Here is a 19,457-nt window from a genome sequence, read left to right as displayed (position 1 = left end):
GCGTGGTTGTCATTGCTGTATTACAGATGGGAAGCTCTAAACACAGGCTGCTCTGCCCAAGGCCACCCCGGTTAGAAAATTTCAGGGCCCAGACTCCAGCCGGGGTCTCGGTAGCTCAAAGCCTCTGTCTGTGACCAGCACTCTGCCTGCTTTCCAGGGTGTTGTGGGCACCCAGAGGATGGACTCTTCCATTCTTAAAAGAATGGAACAAAGGCTGTTAATACCAAGCTTCCCCAGGCCTTGGCTGGGGTAAAACAACCCCATTTATTCCTGAATCAGAGCTTTTGCTTGAGTTTGGGTGACTTTCAAGAAGGAAAGTGAACTGAGGCCAGGGGAACTCAGCCTGCTGCCTTCCTGGGGTCTCAGCCTGCTGCCTTCCTGGGGCCTGAGTGCGGCGCTCCCGTTTCTCTGCGGGCAGCTCCCTCTGGCGGCACATTGCAGAACTGGCCTGCAGACTCCTCCCCCAGAGATAGTGGGGAGAGGGCCCGCGCAGGGAAAGATGCTGGGAGTGAAAGAAGCTTCAAAGTCCAGGCCCTCCAGAGAAGGCACCCATGTAAGCAGTTCATGCAGCGGAGCGCGGTGGCTCACACCTGTAATCACAGCACTTTGGGAGGCCGAGGCGGGCAGATCACCTGAGGCCAGGACTTTGAGACCAGCCTGGGCAACATGGTGAAACCCCATCTGCACTAAACATGGAAAACTGAGCCAGACGTGGTGGTGCACGTAGTAGTCCCAGCTACTCGGGAGGTTGAGGCAGGAGAATCGCTAGGACCCGGGAGATGGAGGTTGCAGTGCGCCGAGATCGCGCCATTGCATGCAAATCTGCAACCCATCAGCCTCCTGGGCCTCATTCTGATACGAATACAGGCATAACATGACCGCACACTCTGAACCCCAGAGATGGAGCACACGGTGCCTCATGCTCCTAAAGGCAGCTGGGGCCTCCTGCACAGTGAGCAAGGCGTGCAGTGGGGTGTCCATGATGGCGCGGAAATGGCACTGGCCCAGCACACGGCGATGCTTTAGGCTGCTTACAGTGACCGAGGCAAAGTTCTTCCACGTCTCCGTGCCTCAGTTTCCTCATCTGGGAAATGGCAACAAGAGTAGTGCTTATCCTATAGGATTGTTCTGAACATAAAAGGAGGTAATATGTATGAATCTAGATTATTCTTGTTTACATTACAGAATGTGAAAATGAGCGGCTTCTCCAAAGTCCCAAATATGAGCCTCATGGGCCCAAGGTAGTGGGAAATCCAGTTCTATCCCCACCTTGACAAAACACTGTCTTGCTGATGGGCCCAACGATGCCCTAGGGTGCTAGGTGGTGTTCACACAGCCAGCCAGAGTCAAAACTCAGACGGGGCCCCTGAGGCCAGCGTTCTATGCCCTCACTTTCTCCCAAGGCTGAGTACACCAGCTCCTAAAACTTCCATGGCTCCTTCAGGCTAAAGCCACCTACCTAGACCAGGGCCGGATGATCCGCCATGTGGGCCACACCCAAAAACCCTGTAGCTTCTTTTGTTGTTTCTTTTTGTTGTTGTTCTGAGACAGGAGTCTCCTCTGTTGCCTAGGCTGGAGTACAGTGGTGTAATCTCAGTTCACTGCAACCCCCACCTCCTGGGTTCAAGTGATTCTCATGCCTTGGTCACCCGAGTAGCTGGGATTACAGGTGTGCACCACCATGCCTGGCTACTTGTTGTATTTTCAGTAGAGACAGGGTTTCACCATGTTGGTAAGCCTGTTCTCGAACTCCTGACCTCAGGTGATCCGCCCACCTTAGCCTCCCAAAGTGTTGGGATTATAGGCGTGAGCTACGGCACCCAGCCCAAACTTCTCTCTTCTAATACTCATATTGGATTAGGAGCCCTCCCTAATAACTTCATTTTAACTGGATTACATCTGCAAAGACCCTATTTCCAAATAAGGTCATGTTCCCAGTGATGGGGTTAGGACTTCAACACATCTTTATACAATTCAAACCTTAATACCAGCTGTCTTAATCTGTTTTCTGCTGCTGTAACAGAATGCCACTGACTGAGTAATTTATAAAGAGAATATATTTATTTGGCTCATAGTTCTGGAGGCTGGAAATTCCAAGATCCAGCGGCCACATCTGGTGTGGGCCTTCTTGTTACATGATAAGATGGCAGAAGGTATCACATAAAGAGGGAGCATGAGAGAGGGAAGAGGGCCACCCTTATCCCTTTATCAAGAGCCCACTCCTGTGACCACAGCATTAATCCATGCATGAGGGCAAAGCCCTCATGACCTCACGACTACTGAAAGGTTCTCCTAGCAATTTGGGAGGCCAAGGCCAGCAGAGCACCTGAGGTCAGGAGTTTGAGACCAGCCAGGCCAACATGGCAAAACCCCATCTCTATTAAAAATTAAAAAATTAGCTGGGCATGGAGGCACATGCCTGTAATCATGCCTACTCAGGAGTCTGAGGCAGGAGAATCTCTTGAACTCCGGAGGTGGAGGTTGCAGTGAACCAAGAAAGCGCCATTGCACCACAGCCTGGGTAACAGAGTGAGATTCCATCTCAAAAAATATATATAGAGAGAGCATATAATATCTTATATGTTATATAATATATAACATATATAACGTATATATTATATAACATTATATAATATATTTTATATAACATGTTATATTATATATAATATAATTATATATAACATGTTATATATACTATAATATATACTATATAATATATGACATGTTATATATAATATGACATATAATATATAACATGTTATATGTGCGAAGTAGGATATTATATGTGATATGTAACATATATCACATATACAAGTTTGGACAATGATAGAATTATATATAATATATTATATATAATTCTTATCTTAAGAATTATATCTAATTCTTATAGCAGTAGAAAACAGATTAAGACAGCTGGTATTAAGGTTTGAATTGTATAAAGATGTGTTGAAGTCCTAACCCCATCACTGGGAATGTGACCTTATTTGGAAATAGGGTCTTTGCAGATGCAATCAAGTTAAAATGAAGTTGTTAGGGAGGGCTCTTAATTAAGGGCTCTCTGTATCTTATTATATATCATTATATATTATATATTATTATAAATTATATATTATATATAATTATATATAAAATACATAATAAATATATAGTATAATATAACAAATATAATATATAATATAATAAATAAAAATATATATATATAACCACAATGGCCATTGAATTTCAACATGAGTTTTAAAGGAAACATGCAAACCCTAGCACGAAGTATTCACCAGATGCCAGCTGTGATTATTATAATCTGAGCATGTGTATAGTATATACATGTCCACCCATGGCACAATAAAAATAACAGCCTTGGGCTGAGCGTGGTGGCTCATGCCTGTAATCCCAGCACTTCAGAAGGCTGAGGCAGGCGGATCACGAGGTCAAGAGATCGAGACCATTCTGGCCAACATGGTGAAATCCCGTCTCTTCTAAAAATATAAAAATTAGCTGGGTGTGCTGTCGCACGCCCGTAGTCTCAGCTACGCGGGAGGATGAGGCAGGAGACTTGCTTGATTCTGGGAGGCGGAGGTTGCAGTAAGCTGAGATGACGCCACTGTACTCCGCACACCAGCCTGGGCGACAAAGCGAGACCTCGTCTCAAAAAATAAAAATAACAGCCTTGGGTTAGGCGCGGGCAACATAGCAATACCTCGTCTTTACAAAACATTTAAAAATTAGTCAGGCATGGTGGCATGTGTCTGTAGTCCCAGCTACTTGGGAGGCTGAGGTGGAAGGATCGCTTGAGCCCAGGAGACTGAGGCTGTAGTGAGCTGTGATAGTAATGCTGCACTTTGGCTGGGCGACAGAGTGAGATCCTGTCTCAAAAAAATAATAACAGCTTGGGCCATGCCTATGTCAAGACTGTTGTGTGCAGGGGAACCATCCTGCCACCTCCCTTCGGTCTTGGGAGAGCTTAATCCTGAAAGGGCTGTGGAAGGACAAGGTGGCTTGGGGACTGGTAATGATCTCCTCCCAGGCTTCATCACTGTTCTTTTAAATAATTAATTCATCTTCTTCCTTGGTGTTTACATCCTTCAAATATTTGTAGATGGTTATCATGTCCCTTTAGTCACCACTTACCACCACTCTGCATATTTGCTGTCATGTTGAATGTGTGTTATCATCATTGTCATTATTATTATTATTTCCTCCCAGCTCCCTCCCTCAGTCCCTCAGCCACCATCATCACTCAGTGAATTTCCTCCAGGTTCCCAACCTTTCAAGTACCAGGTTACCCAAGATGGGACACTAAAAGTCAGTAGTGGTGACAAGCCCTACTTGTCACAGAGGGCTTGCAGGCCCTCTGGTTCCGCACTAATTCGCATCAGTTTCTCCAAAGCCACAGGGGGAAAAAAAAATAGACAAACTCAGTGAAAACAGCGTGCTTACACTGCAAACACAGCTTCCAGACAAATCCCCCAGTTCCCTGCTCCCAAACAGATAATCCTTAATTTCCTCAAATACAAAATCAGGATGAGAATCCCTGCTCTCAACAACCTGGGATTATTGTGAGGACTCAAAGAGGAAAAAAACTGAAAGGTGCTTTGTAAACTAAAAAACAGGGAGGGTGGTAGTGCCAGCAATGCCTTCCACACAGGATGGGATTTCTACAAAATGTTCCAGAGGTCAACTGTTCTAAAAAGCTAAAAATTCTAAGTTAGAATTTACAAATGAACTCGATAGAGCCAAGATTCACCCTAAAATCTGTCTATTGAAAGAATATAAAGAGATGCCCTACTTAAAAATCTACTCATAGATGTTAGTATTCCAAATAAAGTGTGGAACTCAGAGTTGGAGGCTGGTGGGGCCTTGGACAAGTTTACAGATGGCCCTGACGAGACTTTAGAAGGTCACGCTGCTATAAAAGACTTAAAAAAAAAAATCCACCTTGTCTTGCATTTCAGATCTCACTGAAGAGTTCTTCTGTGCCTGGAAGACTTATTTTCAGTCTGAGAAGAATGATTTTTCAATGGTTCTGTTGAACATGCAATTCTCATGCAAGTATTTCTATAATTATCCTGTTTCAGTTATAATACAGTTTCTGGAACAATAGGACTTTTATTGTATTGCCATATCTGTTATAATAGATGTTTTATTACAGAAAATTATGGTAGAGTCACTATTATGATTCTGAAGTTTTTATTTCAAATTGCTCAGAGGATGGAAATTCTTTCTCCCACTAGTTTTACTTTAAGGCAGCTTTGAATTTGGGGTGGGGGTGGTTTGTCTTTTCTTCCATTGGAGCTTTGGTCTGTTTGAGATTTTGTTCTATAGCAGAATGTTCTCTTTCGCTCCAGTGTACATAAATGAAGCCACCCTTGGTATTTGTTTGTTAGCCTGTGGTGCACACAATTTTAAAAATAATGTCACCTAGATTGTCTCTATATATCTGCAAAATTTATTTCATTATTGCTGAAGAGATCTCCATAATCCTGGTATTAATATTTTTTGAGACGGAGTCTCACTTTGTCTCCCAGGCTGGAGTGCAGTGGTGCAGTCTCGGCTCACTGCAACCTCTGCCTCCCAGGTTCAAGCAATTCTCTTGCCTCAGCCTCCCTAGTAGTTGGGACTACAGGTGTGTACCACCATGCCTGGCTAACTTTTTATTTTTTATTTTTTTAGACGAAGTCTCACTCTGTCACCCAGGCTGGAATGCAGTGGCGCACTCTTGGCTCACTGCAACTTCTGCCTCCCAAGTACAAGCAATTTCTGACTAATTTTTGTATTTTTAGTAGGGATGGGGTTTCGCCATGTTGGCCAGGCTGATCTTGAACTCCTGACCTCAAGCGATTTGCCCTCAAGTGATACACCCACCTTGGCCTCCCAAAGTGCTGGGATTACAGGCATGAGCCACCACACCTGGCCGATAAACTATATTTTGAGAAGGTAAATACTAGTGATCATGAAACACTAATACTAGTGATCATGAAAAACAGGGGAGCTGAAACTTCTAGGTGCATTCAGGCTAGGTCATATCCTATTTCAGATGGTAGCTCCACCTCGAAGAGCAGGGGGCTGGAGATCTTCTTGGTTAAATCAGGGGCTGCAGAAACCCCAGCTGCTAGACGCAGAGCTGGGATTCAGGAGTGGGCTTGCTGACTCCAACAGTGAAGGTCTTGCCTTCCAAGAAAACTCCACCCGTGGGGAAGGGTGACCCTCAAACTTGAACATCAGGTCCAGCTTTTGGCCCAGTTGGCTTTTCCACAATGGAAGGATTCAGGTCTCTGAGAAGTCCCAGAATATCTGCGCACAGCAGTCTAGCATCATCAGAACCCACCTTCATGTGTAGCCACCGTGTCTCCACGTTCCTGCTAATGCAGGCTCCCGGGCTCAGAGTCTGGAACTGCTGATGGAGGGGCAGGTCCTGGACCCTGCGAAGAACCGAGGTTCCCCAGTCACAGTCTTCGATTAGGCAGAGCTCCTCCAGTTCTCAGAGGATTTCTTAGGCGACCCTGAAAATAGAGAGAGGAAGGGACCTGCCCTTGGTCACACTGTCAGTAACAGAATCAGAACAGAAATCCAAGGCTCTTGGCCTTCCAGCCTCTGTTCTTCCCTTAACCCAAGGCTGGCAGAGATGGGGAGACTGCAGAGGGCCCTGGGGGTGGGGGCATTTGCACTGGGTGTAGAGTGCCTTTGGAAGGCAGGGAAGCCCGAGAAGGTAAACACACACACAACGTTGTAAATATGGAGAAAATCAGAGAGGAGGAAATGTCAGGGACTCTCCAGCACGGAAAACATCCTGATAGTTTGGAGCGCCCGGAAGAGTAGGCACCTTGGAATCTGGAAGGCGTTCTTTTGCGTTTCACCTGCAGTGGGGTGGGGTCTCTGGGGTCTGCCCTCCCTCCTACGCTACATGCATTACCCATCCTATAGCCGGGCCGTCCCTGCAAAATTCCAGCCGCACTGGGGGACCACACTTCTGACTTCAGAATGAAACCAGTGTTTTGCACACATTCGTTCCTCAGTTCCCTTGCTGGGACCCTTCTCTGTTATGAAAGCAGAGGTCCCACCGGAATAGGGTGACTTTGGGGCGATGGATTACCTTTGGCAGTTCCTGTGGGTCAGGAATTTAGGGGTGCAGCGTGGGCCCACAGCATACCCAGTAGCCAGGGAAGCCCCTCCCCTACCTGAGGCTTAAGCTGGCGCCAGGCCCCAAACCCTGGCTCTTCTCTAGTCTAAATTCCCGCCTTAGGATTTTATTTTTCGGTGCTGCGGTGCTTTGCTGGAGGAGTTGCACAGGGCAGGCCCGGGGGACCAGAGTCCCTTGCTTTAGTGGCGGCCCTGCGGGTGCCAGAGGCTTGCAGAGTGATCTGAGATTGCTGCCAAGTAAGCTCCTCCACAAATCTGCAGAAACCTCAAAGATTACAGAGCTCGCGCGGCGGGAGCGCAGCGGCTTCCCATACCCCGGCAGACAATGGGGTGTGGGAAGGAAGGGGACGGCGGCCTGGGGACCCCCGCGCCCGCAGCACGTGCACTGTGCCTGCGGCAGCCGCTTTACAGATCGTGTCGCTCCACCCCCAAAACAAAGGCCCCGGGGCCCCATCTGTGCCGGGCGCGGGGGAGGGTGCCACACTTGCTGCCCGCCGCGTGCAAAGAGAGCCAGACAAAGGGCTCAGCCCTGCAGACGCGAGCAGTGGGGAAATAATTAAGCACTAAGGAAATATAGCATGTGGATTTGAGACCAACGGGAAACGCGCTCCCAAACAATGCCCGTTGTTTGCACCGATCCGCTTTTCTGCTAAGTTTCCTCAAGTAATTTGCATGCCATTTCAATAAAATTAACGAATTATGGTCGAGTTTTCTGTTTTATTGACATAAAATAAAAATCTTCCTTTCCTTTATTATTGAAATAATTCTCCCCCCCACCCCCCACTCCCTGGGCAGGCTGCACAGCGCGCCTGGGAAATCCGTGCTCCCTGCCAGACGCCAGCGGCCTTCCGCTGCGCTCCATAACTAACTCCCCGGAAACCCTGCGTTTGTTCTGGCTGCCCCCTTTGACTGTGATAATAACTAGAACTTCAACCCTCTCACTTTCTTACGCCTCCTTTTGTGACAGTGAAAGCACCAAAATTTCCGCGTAGGAGGGACTCAGGGACAACGATGCAATTGGAAGGCGCTGGAAGGTAAGGGGCTTCTCTTAAAGCTGCATTTTCAAAGTGAGCACACTGTTTGCTAAGGTTTTATATTGCACCTTTTAAAAAAGGTAATGTGGGGCCTGGCGTGGTGGCTCACACCTATAATCCCAGCACCTTGGAAGGCCTAGAAATTCAAGACCAACCTAGGTAATATAGTGAGACCTCATCTCTACAAAAAGTTTAAAAATTAGCCGGTGTGGTAGACTATGCCTGTAGTCCCAGCTACTTGGGAGGCTGAGGCAGGAGGATCACTTGAGCCGAGGAGCTTGAGGCTGCAGTGAGCTATGATTGCATCACTGCCCTCCAGCCTAGGAGACATAGCAAGACCCCATTTCTTAAAAAAAAAAAAAAAAAATACTAAGAAACCATCACTAGTTGGTATTATTAAGGAACAACATCAGCACATCAGCATCACTGTAGTTGTTATTTATTGCTGCATATCAAATGCAAAACTTAGTGGCTTAAGACCAATGTCCTCTCTCACAGCTCCTAAGGGCCAGGAATTTGGGAGTGCTGTACCGGGGCAGTTCTAGATTGGGCCCTCTCTTGAGGCTGTAGTCATCTGAAGGGGTGCTTGGGCCTGGTGCTTCCGAGAGGACCACTTTCTGATGTGGCTGGGCTCTTAACCATGAGGCCTGCGTGCCTCAGCAGATGGGGCTCTCCACAGGCTGTTCCAATGTCCTCTTGATGAGGAAGCTGGTGTCCTCCAGAGGGAAGGATCCAAGCAATGAAGCAGAAGGCACAGCATCTTCATGATCTAACTTAAAGGTTGCACACCATCACTGCAACACCCCTACACATTCGTCCACGTGGCTGGGACTGCTCAGAGGCATGAAGGCTGGTAGGCATGGATTACTGGGGGCCAACTCAGAGTCTGGTAACCACAAGTGATTATCACTAATATGACTTGGTAGGGCTGTTTCAAGTGCCTGGAAGAGAGTATTATACAGCTAAAGCCATCATTTCTTGTTTATCTTTCTAGTTAACGTAAGCAAAAGTGGTCAGTTACCTTTAATGGTACTCCCAGACAACAAACATGGACTCAGGGCCTTCCCAGTGCCAGCTCCCCTTTCAGACTGGGGAATAGAACAGTAGCCCAGAGAAATAAGGTGCCCCTCTGGCATCCCTGACTTTCCAGAGAAAGAAAACATACGTGTCCACATGAACATAGCAACCAGGGCTACAAAACTATCAAGACAGTGCTGCCAAATGGGAAGTACAGGCCAGGTGTGGTGGCTTACGCCTGTAATCCCACCACTTTGGGAAGCTGGAGTGGGAGGATCGCTTGAGGCCAGGAGTTCAAGACCAGCCTGGACAATATAGAGAGCCCTCGTCACTACAAAAATAAAAAGTTAGCTGGGTGTGGTGGTGCATGTCTGTAGTCCCAGCTACTCAAGAGGCTGGGGCAGGCGGATCGCTTAAATGCGGGAGCTCAAGGCTGTGATGAAGTATGATCATGCCACTGCACTCCAGCCTGGATGACAGAGCAATTTCAAAAAAATGAGGGAAATTCAGGGAGGAGACTAAGCTCTGAGTGCTAAGGTTGGAGGTCTGTACACCCTGTTCCTCCCTAAATCGCAGATCTGAAATGTCCCAGGCTTTGCAGATTTCCTGCAAGCCAAACCTTTTAGTAGAACAACAGACTGGATAAGATGATTTTTTTTTTTTTTTTGAGACAGAGTCTCGCTCTGTCGCCCAGCCTGGAGTACAGTGGCGCAATCTCGGCTCACTGCTAGCTCCGCCTCCCGGTTTCAAGCCATTCTCCTGCCTCAGCTTCCCGAGTAGCTGGGACTACAGGTGCCCGACACCACGCCTGGCTAATTTTTTGTGTTCCTAGTAGAGACCGGGTTTCACCGTGTTAGCCAGGATGGTCTCGATCTCCTGACCTCAAGTGATCTACCCGCCTCGGCCTCCCAAAGTGTAGGGATTACAGGCGCGAGCCACCGCGCCCGGCCTGAGAGGGATTTTTGATATTATCACACCTTCATGGAACACCAACACTCCCCCTTCCCAGAAGGCAGGCTCCACAAGCGAGGAGGCTGTTATGTCTTATTTATCCCTATAGCTCTCATGCCTGGAACTATTGGTACATAATTGGTATCACTAATGACTCTCATTAATAATAATTATCTAATGGCTATCAGCCTTGTTGGTGTCCCCAAGTCTTTCAAGTTTAATGGACGTCCCCCTTAACATTAATACATAAAAGTAATTTAAGCCCTCAGTCTACTTACAGTGAAACATGAGAACTAAAAATGAAATCCTCAGCCCCCCCACTCAACCAACTGGACAGACCCCCTCTTGGCCAAGGGAAACCCAGAGGAAGCTTAACAACAGATTCCCAGCCATGACGGGAAGGGAGGTCAGACACACCCCGCTCTACCCTCTCCCTTTTGTGGCTTAAACACAAATGAGCAGCATTCATGTTAAAATAGAGGTCATAGCAGGCACAGTGGCTCACACCTGTAGTCCCAGCACTTTGGGAGGCTGAGGCGAGACTGAGGTCAGGAGTGCGAGACCAGCCTGGCCAACATGGTGAAACCACTTCTCTACTAAAAATACAAAAATTAGCTGGGTGCATGGGTGCCTGTAATCCCAGCTACTCAAGGGGCTAAGGCGGGAGAATTGCTTGAACCTGGGAGGTGGAGGTTGCAGTGAGCCAAGATCACAACACTGCACTCCAGCCTGGGTGATGGACTGAGAACCTGTCTCTAAAAAATAAAAATAAAATAGAGGTCATCAGCCTGACAGAATGGACTCTGTGACAGTAAGATACCAAATCATAACCAGGACCTAAGGGTCCTATCAGGGAAGGGTTAAGTCACACACCCTTACACTTAAAGAATAGTTTCTAGCTGCCACAAGGGGTTTCTTTTTCTCTGGTAGCTAAACAAACCAATGGCTTGGAGATAGGTGATTTTAAAATAATTGCAGCTTTGCTCACTGCTGGACACTAACTGACCTTCCTTCTGCCAGCCAGAACTGCAGCTTTGATTGGACAAGAGACTGATTCAGTAACTTTCTCCTGATAAGAGACCACCGACCATGGCCTGATTCTGCCCATTTGCAGAGACTATGCAACTGTATGCCTTCATGTCCCTTCTTCACCTTTTGACATCTACAGCTGGATTATAATACACTTAAATGTGTAGTTTCCACCCCAAGGTGAACATGGGATGCATGTAACATGCATGTTTGCTTATCACACATGTGCATAGCCTCATTCCATGAATATTCATGGCTATTCCTATATCATGTTGAATATGTATACCTGGCCAACCCATTCAGCTTGAATTCCTGTCTTATCCCCTCCCACCCTTTCTTAAAGTGCTTGCCTGTTGGCTTCTACCAGAGACTACACTTCTTAGCCGGTCAGGGTGGCTGCCTTCCAGGTTGTAACCCTGTATGAGAAATAAAGCCCTCCTTTTCTAAATGTATATATTGGGTGATTTTTAAGCTAGCAAACACCAGCCCAGAATCTCTCAAGGTTGCTGAGAGAGGTGGTAAGAGCCACCTGTGCGTTTCTCCTGATCAGGAGCCTCTAAACCCTGACTCTCTGGGGTTTGCCTCCTCGCCTCCCTTCTCAGCTCCTCCAGCCCTCCCTCTGTTCAGTGTGCCTGGCCCAGGTGAACTGGGAGCTTCAGATCTTCTCAGGAACTTCCCTGGAGCCTCTCTAACACAAGGTGTTGGTGCCACAGACTTTGACTGTTGGGTCTGCAGTGGCCAGTGAGGGTTCAGTGTAGCAGCGTGGCTCACCAGGTATATGGAAGGGAATATTGAGACCTCCTGGTTCTTGAGAGTTACTTGGACCCAGCCAGGCTCTCACCGTCTTACAGGGTCTCCTGCTACTCTCTTATCTGTGGACCAGCCTCCAACTCACTCTTCTGCTCTTCCTGGACTCCTTTTCCCATATCAAGGGCAATAAAACACTCGCCCACTCCAGGCAGCAGTGTTTGGGGTCCAGAGCTCTGAACTAACACCTTACATTTAGTGTGGTCAAATTTTTAGGCTTAGTGCCCATCTTTCTTCTGTTTAGTTTTATTTTAAATTATTTTTTAGAGACAGGGTCTCACTCTGTCACCCAGGCTATAGTGCAATAGCATGATCTTGTCTTACTGCAACCTCCACTTCCTGGGTTCAAGTGATTCTCCTACCTCAGCCTCCTGAGTAGCTGGGACTACAGGTGCGTGCCACCACACCGGCTAGTTTTTAAATTATAGAGTCTCCCTATATTGCCCAGGCTAGTCTTGAACTCCTGGCCTCCTGCCTTGGCCTCCCAAATTGCTGGGACTACAGGCACGAGCCACCACCCCCAGCCGCACTCTTCTAAGTGGAGGGAAGGTTTAGTCTGCTCCCATAATGAATTATACAACACCCCTTCCCCCTTAGAGCATACAAGCACTCTAGTCAAAGTTTCTGAGTTTTTTATTTTAGGACTGTTTTTCATTTTGGCTAAACAGACGTATGTACCCACAAGAATGCCGGTTTAAAAAAAAAAAAATCATCTTGAGGAAGCAAGCACATCTTGAGTAAGTTTCTTTCAAGATGTTTTGGTGCATTCTATGCTATCACTTTGCGGAACAATTTGTGGTCCATGCGGTAACTTTAGGGGCTGTCTGAGATGGTCTGTTCCCGAAAGACTGTGGATCAGAGAAGTGGCAGTGAATCCCGGAGAGTGGAGTGAATCCCAGCCATTCTGTGGACAGGTGGGATGAGGGAGAAGTTCAGAGGGCACCCTAGAGTGATTTGCAACGTCTCAAACAGAAATATAACATCTTCTTTCATCCTCTGCAGAGTCTGGAGCTAAATTCACACCTTTTTTTTTTTCCTTCCCTCACTTAAAATCAAATTCTCGCCCTTAATACTTCCTTTCAGAGCTGCACCGCAAATGACAATGTCTTCTCATGCATATGAATTACCCAAAATGTAGGAAGATGAGCCCCCATTGGAGTGCGCTAAAGCCTTTAACCCAAGTACATTTAATGCTGCGAAGCCCTGAGTAAGGCAAAGTTGTCTTTTTATTTTAGAAGACATTTAGGACAGTTCATGTCATCCTGCACAGATGCACTGAAATTGATCGCGGGGCAAACTATAAAGACAGCAGATGCTCCCCAAATCTGTTTCTGAGCCAGGTAGGATGATGAATTCTGAGGTGGGACTGAGGGGGAATGGTGGCAGCTGTCTCCCCTGCACGCACCGGGCAACTACTTCCCCGTTTGGACATTGGCATGACACCCTCCTTCCCTGTTCATCTGTGAAAATGTGCAGCGTTTTCATTTAAAACTTCCTGCTCCAACTTGGGGCCTTCTGCAGACCGCAGGGATCCCTAACAATTACTTGTTGGAAGAACAAATGAAACATAAAGCATGATACTTTATTTTAAACATACGGGTGGCACAAATTTATTTCCAAAGATTTAAGCACCTGAGGACTTCTCCTTAGAGAAAAAGCAATAAAAAGGGCCTCTCCTATCACAGATTTCCACTAACCATAGTTTGTGCAGAGGCAGAATTTCAGGCTTTTACCACTGAGTTCTGGACATGAAGCAAAGATAACACTAGAGGGTGCCATAGATCAGGAAATCCAGGGACCACGGGCACTGGAGCGCATTCAAGACGCTGCCCTCCCCATTGTAACCTAACAAACTAAGCTTGTCACTTTGCCAGAATTTACCCCTTCACCATTTCTGCTATGATGAAATTATCCAGATATGCTTAATTTGAAATTTTGACTTAGCCTGTGATAATATGGAATTTCAAGACTGGCTGTGGCCGGGTGCAGTGGCTCACGCCTGTAATCCCAGTGCTTTGGGAGGCCAAGGCCTGTGGATGATTTGCGGTCAGGAGTTCGAGACCAGCCTGGCCAACATGGTGAAACCCTGTCTCTCCTAAAAATACAAAAATTAGCCGGGTATCTGTAATCCTAGCTACTCGGGAGGCTGAGGCAGGAGAATCGCTTGAACCCTCAGGAGGCAGAGGTTGCAGTGAGCCGAGATCGCGCCACTGTCTCAAAAAAAAAAAAAAAAAAAAAAAAAAAAAAAAGGCCTGGCTATTGGTTTCAGAGCCCAGGTCTGTAGGACAGACATTTCGTGTTTGTATCTGAAGTACTTTGCAATCTCGGCCGGGCGCGGTGGCTCAAGCCTGTAATCCCAGCACTTTGGGAGGCCGAGACGGGCAGATCACGAGGTCAGGAGATCCAGACCATCCTGGCTAACCCAGTGAAACTCCGTCTCTACTAAAAAATACAAAAAAAAAAAACTAGCCGGGCGAGGTGGCGGGCGCCTGCAGTCCCAGCTACTCGGGAGGCTGAGACAGGAGAATGGCATAAACCCGGGAGGCAAAGCTTGCAGTGAGCTGAGATCCGGCCACTGCACTCCAGCCTGGGCGGCAGAGCGAGACTCCGTCTCAAAAAAAAAAAAAAAAAAGTACTTTGCGATCTCACCCTTACAAACCTGATACTAAATCCCACTCACTTACTTCAGTCCTTCTCCGAGGGAAGGTGGAGTTTGGGGTCAATTTTAGGAAGCAGAGATGAGGAACCAGGGAAGGGGACACGGTGAAGGACAAGCCAACACAAAGGTGCATTATCAAGGCTGGTCCCCTCTACAGGCACTCCGGACTCGGTCCCACGAGGACTGCTGAGTAGACAGAAGACCTTTCAGAATCTTCTGCGTCTCCCCCATTGGCTGAGAGCTCCCTGGGAAGGGTCACCCCGTACATTGGGTTGGAACGTATGCTTGCATGCTGAAAGGGCTATTTCTGCCATCCCATGCCACAGCACGCAGAAAGCCCTAGGGCCAAAGCAAACAGCGTGCTTGAGGCAAGGTGCTGTGAGGCCCAAATGAGCTGAAGCTTGCACAAAACTGCTCACCACTGCCATAGCTGAATCAGCGGAGGCCAAGATGACGCGAGGCGGTGCCCACAATTGTCTGATCATCTCCCTGTTGGACCACTCAGACTCAGGCATGCCCTGCATCAAATCCAACCTGTCACCAGGTCTTCAAGGGGAGGCCTGCGGAAATCCTACTGTGAATGAAGCTACAGGTGCTATCCATCGTCTGCCTCCTGCACCGACTGTTCCAGATGTCCCTTACTCTTGGCCAGCACTTTGGCTTGTTTAAGTTGTGTGCCAGGTGAGGTGACCACACCTTTCCCCCTGCAGTTTCTGAGTCTTTTCCGAGCTTTGTCTTGGTTGGCCTTTGGCTGCTGTGACTGCCTATTTTGTCTAATTGCAGATTCAAGATTCACCAAGAAGGCAGGGCGCAGTGGCTCACATCTGTAATCCCAGCACTTTGGGAGGCCGAGGCAGGCAGATCACTTGAGCCCAGGAGTTTGAGACCAGCCTGGGCAACACAGCAAGACCCCATCTCTAAAGAAAAAAAATTATTCAGGTGTGGTGACACATGCCTGTAGTGCCAGATACTCAGGAGGCGGAGGTGGGAGGATCGCTTGAGTCCAGAAGGTCGAGGCTGCAGTGAGCCGTGATTGTGCCATTGCACTCTAGCTGGGCAACAGAGCAAGACCCTGTCTCAAAAAATAATAAATAAATAAATAAGATACTAAGAGACATCCCAGTGACTCTCCTGAGTCCCAAACATACTCATCCATCTCTCATGGCGAAACAACTCTATCTCCTTGCAATAATCAGAACTAGTTTCTCCTGCCAGTTTAATCAGTACCTTTTTTATTGCAGTGAAATACACACAACGTAAAATGTGCCACTTTAACCATTTTTATTTATTATTATTATTATCATTATTGAGACGGAGTTTCGCTCTTGTTGCCCAGGCTGGAGTGCAGTGGTGCAATCTTGGCTCACTGCAACTTCCACCTTCTGGGTTCAAGCGATTCTCTTGCCTCAGCCTCCGGAGTAGCTGAGATTACAGGCGCACGCAGCCATGCCCGGCTAATTTTTGTATTTTTAGTAGAGACGGGGTTTCATCATATTGGTCAGGCTGCTCTCAAGCTCCTAACCTCAGGTGATCCACCCCCACTTGGCCTCCCAAAGTGCTGGGATTACAGGCGTGAACCACCACGCCCAGCCCATTTTAACCATTTTTAAATGTCCATTCAGTGACCTGAATTATATGAACATTGCTGGACAACCATTGCTACTATGTATTTCCAAAACTTTGTAATTGTCTTAAACAGAAACCTTGTAACCATTAAGCAAGGCCTCCCCAACCGCTCTCCACTCAGCCCCTAGTAACCACTAGCCTACTTTCTCTGTGACTTTATCTCTTGTAGATGTTTCAAACAAGTAGAATGATATGATATTTGTCCTTTTGAAACTGACTTACTTTACATAGTAGAGTGTTTTCAAGGTCCATCCATGTGGTAGCATGTATTAAAGCTTCATGCATTTTTATGACTGAATAATGTTCCATTGTATGTACAAGGCGTGCCACATTCTGTATTCATTCACCTGTTGATGGCAACTTGGCTTCTTTCCACCTTTGGGCCCTCATGGATAATGCTGCAGTGAACATAGGCATGGACATCTCTGTCTGAGTAATGCTTTCAGTTCTTCAGGGTATATGCCTAGCAGTGGAGTTGCTGATTCTGTGTTAATTCTATGTTTAATTTTTTGAGAAACTGCCATATTGCTCTCCAGGCTGACTGTACCATTTCACATTCCCACTAACCATGCACAAAGATTCCAATTTCTCACCAACACACTCTCATCAATACTTGTTATTTTGTTTTAGTTTATCATGTTTTCATTTTTCTTTTATTATCTATAGCAGACATTCTAATGGGTGTGGGGTGGTATCTCATTTTTATTCTGATCTGCATTTTCCTAATGTTTAGCGATGTAGAGTATACTTTCCTGTGGTCATTTGTATATTTTCTTTGAATGTATACCTGTTCAATGTATATATGTATACCTGTTTACTCATTTTTAATTGAGTTGTGTTTTTGTTATTGAGTTGTAGGAGCTCCTTATATAGTCTTGATTTTAAAACTTTATCAGATATATGATTTACAAATATTTTCTCCCATTCCGTAGGTTGTTTTTTCACTTTCTTGATAATGTCCTTTCATGCACAAAAGTGTCTAGTTTTGATGAATTCCAATTTATCTATTTTACTTTCTTTGCTCATGTTTTTGGTGTTGTATCTGAGAATCCATTACCAAATCCAAGGTCATGAAGATTTACCTACATGTTTTCTTCTAAGAGTTCTGTGGTTTTAGCGCTGATGTTTGCCATTGATCCATGTTGAGTTAACATTTATATTGTATAATGTAGAGGCTACGTCTTCATTCTTTTTCATGTAGAAACTGGCCCACTCACTTGAGAAACCCAAGAGGACCAGGCAGTATTTATATTTTCAAGTTCCGTGGAATTGGTGATGTTCCCTGGTGGAGGAGTCCACTCTCCGCCGCTTCTCCCCCATCAACAACTAAGACGTCGAATTTGCTAGAGCCCCACCCAGAGCTGTGGACACAGGAAGCACACATTTCTCAAGGTGGTCTCTGAGAGTGATGGTGAGAACATCCGATTTCACTACCCTGCCCCCAACCCCCTGGGTTTCCAGCCCCATGTCTTTCTGCTGTTGGGAACATAGCACCACGTGTCTGCTCTTGGTAAGGCACACACATCACAGTTTCAAGGATAGCATCCTAACTATACAGGGTGTGGACCCACACTTTCACCCTGGCATAGCCTTGGCACAGGTCATCCTGATATTCTCGTAGGCCTGCTGCTTCCAGAGGAATCTTGGAGCCATAGCCTCTTTGCTGTAAAACAGACCCCTTGGCTTGAGGCAATGTTCAAATCCCTTGCCAATAAATCAGAGATGTCTGTAAGCGCTCTGTTGGTGATGCCAGAGAAGGCAATGTTGCAAGGAAGGAAAATTCATACCCATAGTAGGTGTTGACTCTGGTAGGACTCATCACTGTCTCATCAATGACAGAAGGGGTCTGATATTATGAACTTGGCACCGCAGCTGCCTGATATTGTGAAATGGCGCCATCTTGAGGGCTCATTATTAGTCCCTGTGGTTGGCAGGTAGGGCGTTCAGTAGTGGCAGCAGCCAGGTCATCCCTAGCAAGAGGGAACTTGTGGTGTTGGGCTCATGCCTCCCTTGACTTTTGCCACCATGGCCACACCATTCATGGAACTATCTATTGCCCCTGCCATAGGATGGCTGATGCTGGCTGATGCCCAGAGGATGAACCATCCTGTCCACCCACTTGCTGGGTGCCTCCTCTGCAGGAAAGGCTTTCTGGCAGACTTTAACGGAAGTCCAATGATTGGCACACTAGTGCCATTTCCATAGGTCAGTAGTGCTGGTTTTTCTTTTGTCTCAGATTCCAATATGGCTCGGCACAACAGTTACAAGCTGGTACCCCTTTGGCCCCACCAAGTGTCAAAGCCTTCATGTCTGCCCATCAACACACCCCATCCCAGGGCTCCTGTCCCTCCACAGCCTCCATGCCCCATCCCCAGGGCCTTTAGAGCTGCTGATGCTCCTCTACACTCCCTTCAGAGGACTGCAGGGAACTGGGGTGGGCGTGCCCCTGTCTTTGAATTTCAGCCCCTGTCTGAAATGTTAACATTTTGCTCATCATGGATTTTTGTATTAATTTTAACTCTTTAAAATACTGCATTAACATATTATGCATCTTGACTACTGAAAAATTTTCACCTAAGGGCAGTGCCACCCTTGTCCCTGTCCTGAGGGCAGCAGTTTATTTTTAGTTCATGCCAACATATTGAACATGTTAAACACAGTCCATCCGCCTGTGAACTGGATCCAAGTTTTCTCGTCTAACAGCTCATCCTAGGGGCCCCTCCCCGACCATATGTCCATAAGACCACAGGTGTGCGCCGACAGAGGAGGGTCACTGCATCAGAAGGAGGTGATGTGGGGGTCGAGGCCACCTGTTCATGTGACTTACATGTTCCCACTGAACATCCTGGGCCTGATCCCAAATGCATCATTTTATTTATTATTATTATTATTTTTTTTTTTTGAGACAGAGTTTCACTCTTGTTGCCCAGGCTGGAGTGCAATGGCACAGTCTAGGCTCACTGCAACCTCCGCCTCCCAGGTTCAATCAGTTCTCCTGCCCCAGCCTCCCAAATAGTTGGGATTACAGGCACCTGCCACCATGCCCGGATAATTTTCATATTTTTAGTAGAAACAGGGTTTCACCACATTGGCCAGTCTGGTCTCAAACTCCTGACCTCAGGTGAACTGCCCTCTTCAGCCTCCCAAAGTTCTGGGATTACAGGCTGAGCCACCGCGCCCAGCTCAAATGCATCATTTTC

This window comes from Piliocolobus tephrosceles, chromosome 21, assembly GCF_002776525.5.
Source record: "Piliocolobus tephrosceles isolate RC106 chromosome 21, ASM277652v3, whole genome shotgun sequence".
Taxonomy (NCBI): Eukaryota; Metazoa; Chordata; class Mammalia; order Primates; family Cercopithecidae; genus Piliocolobus; species Piliocolobus tephrosceles.
Note: the sequence above shows the minus strand (reverse complement) of the source record.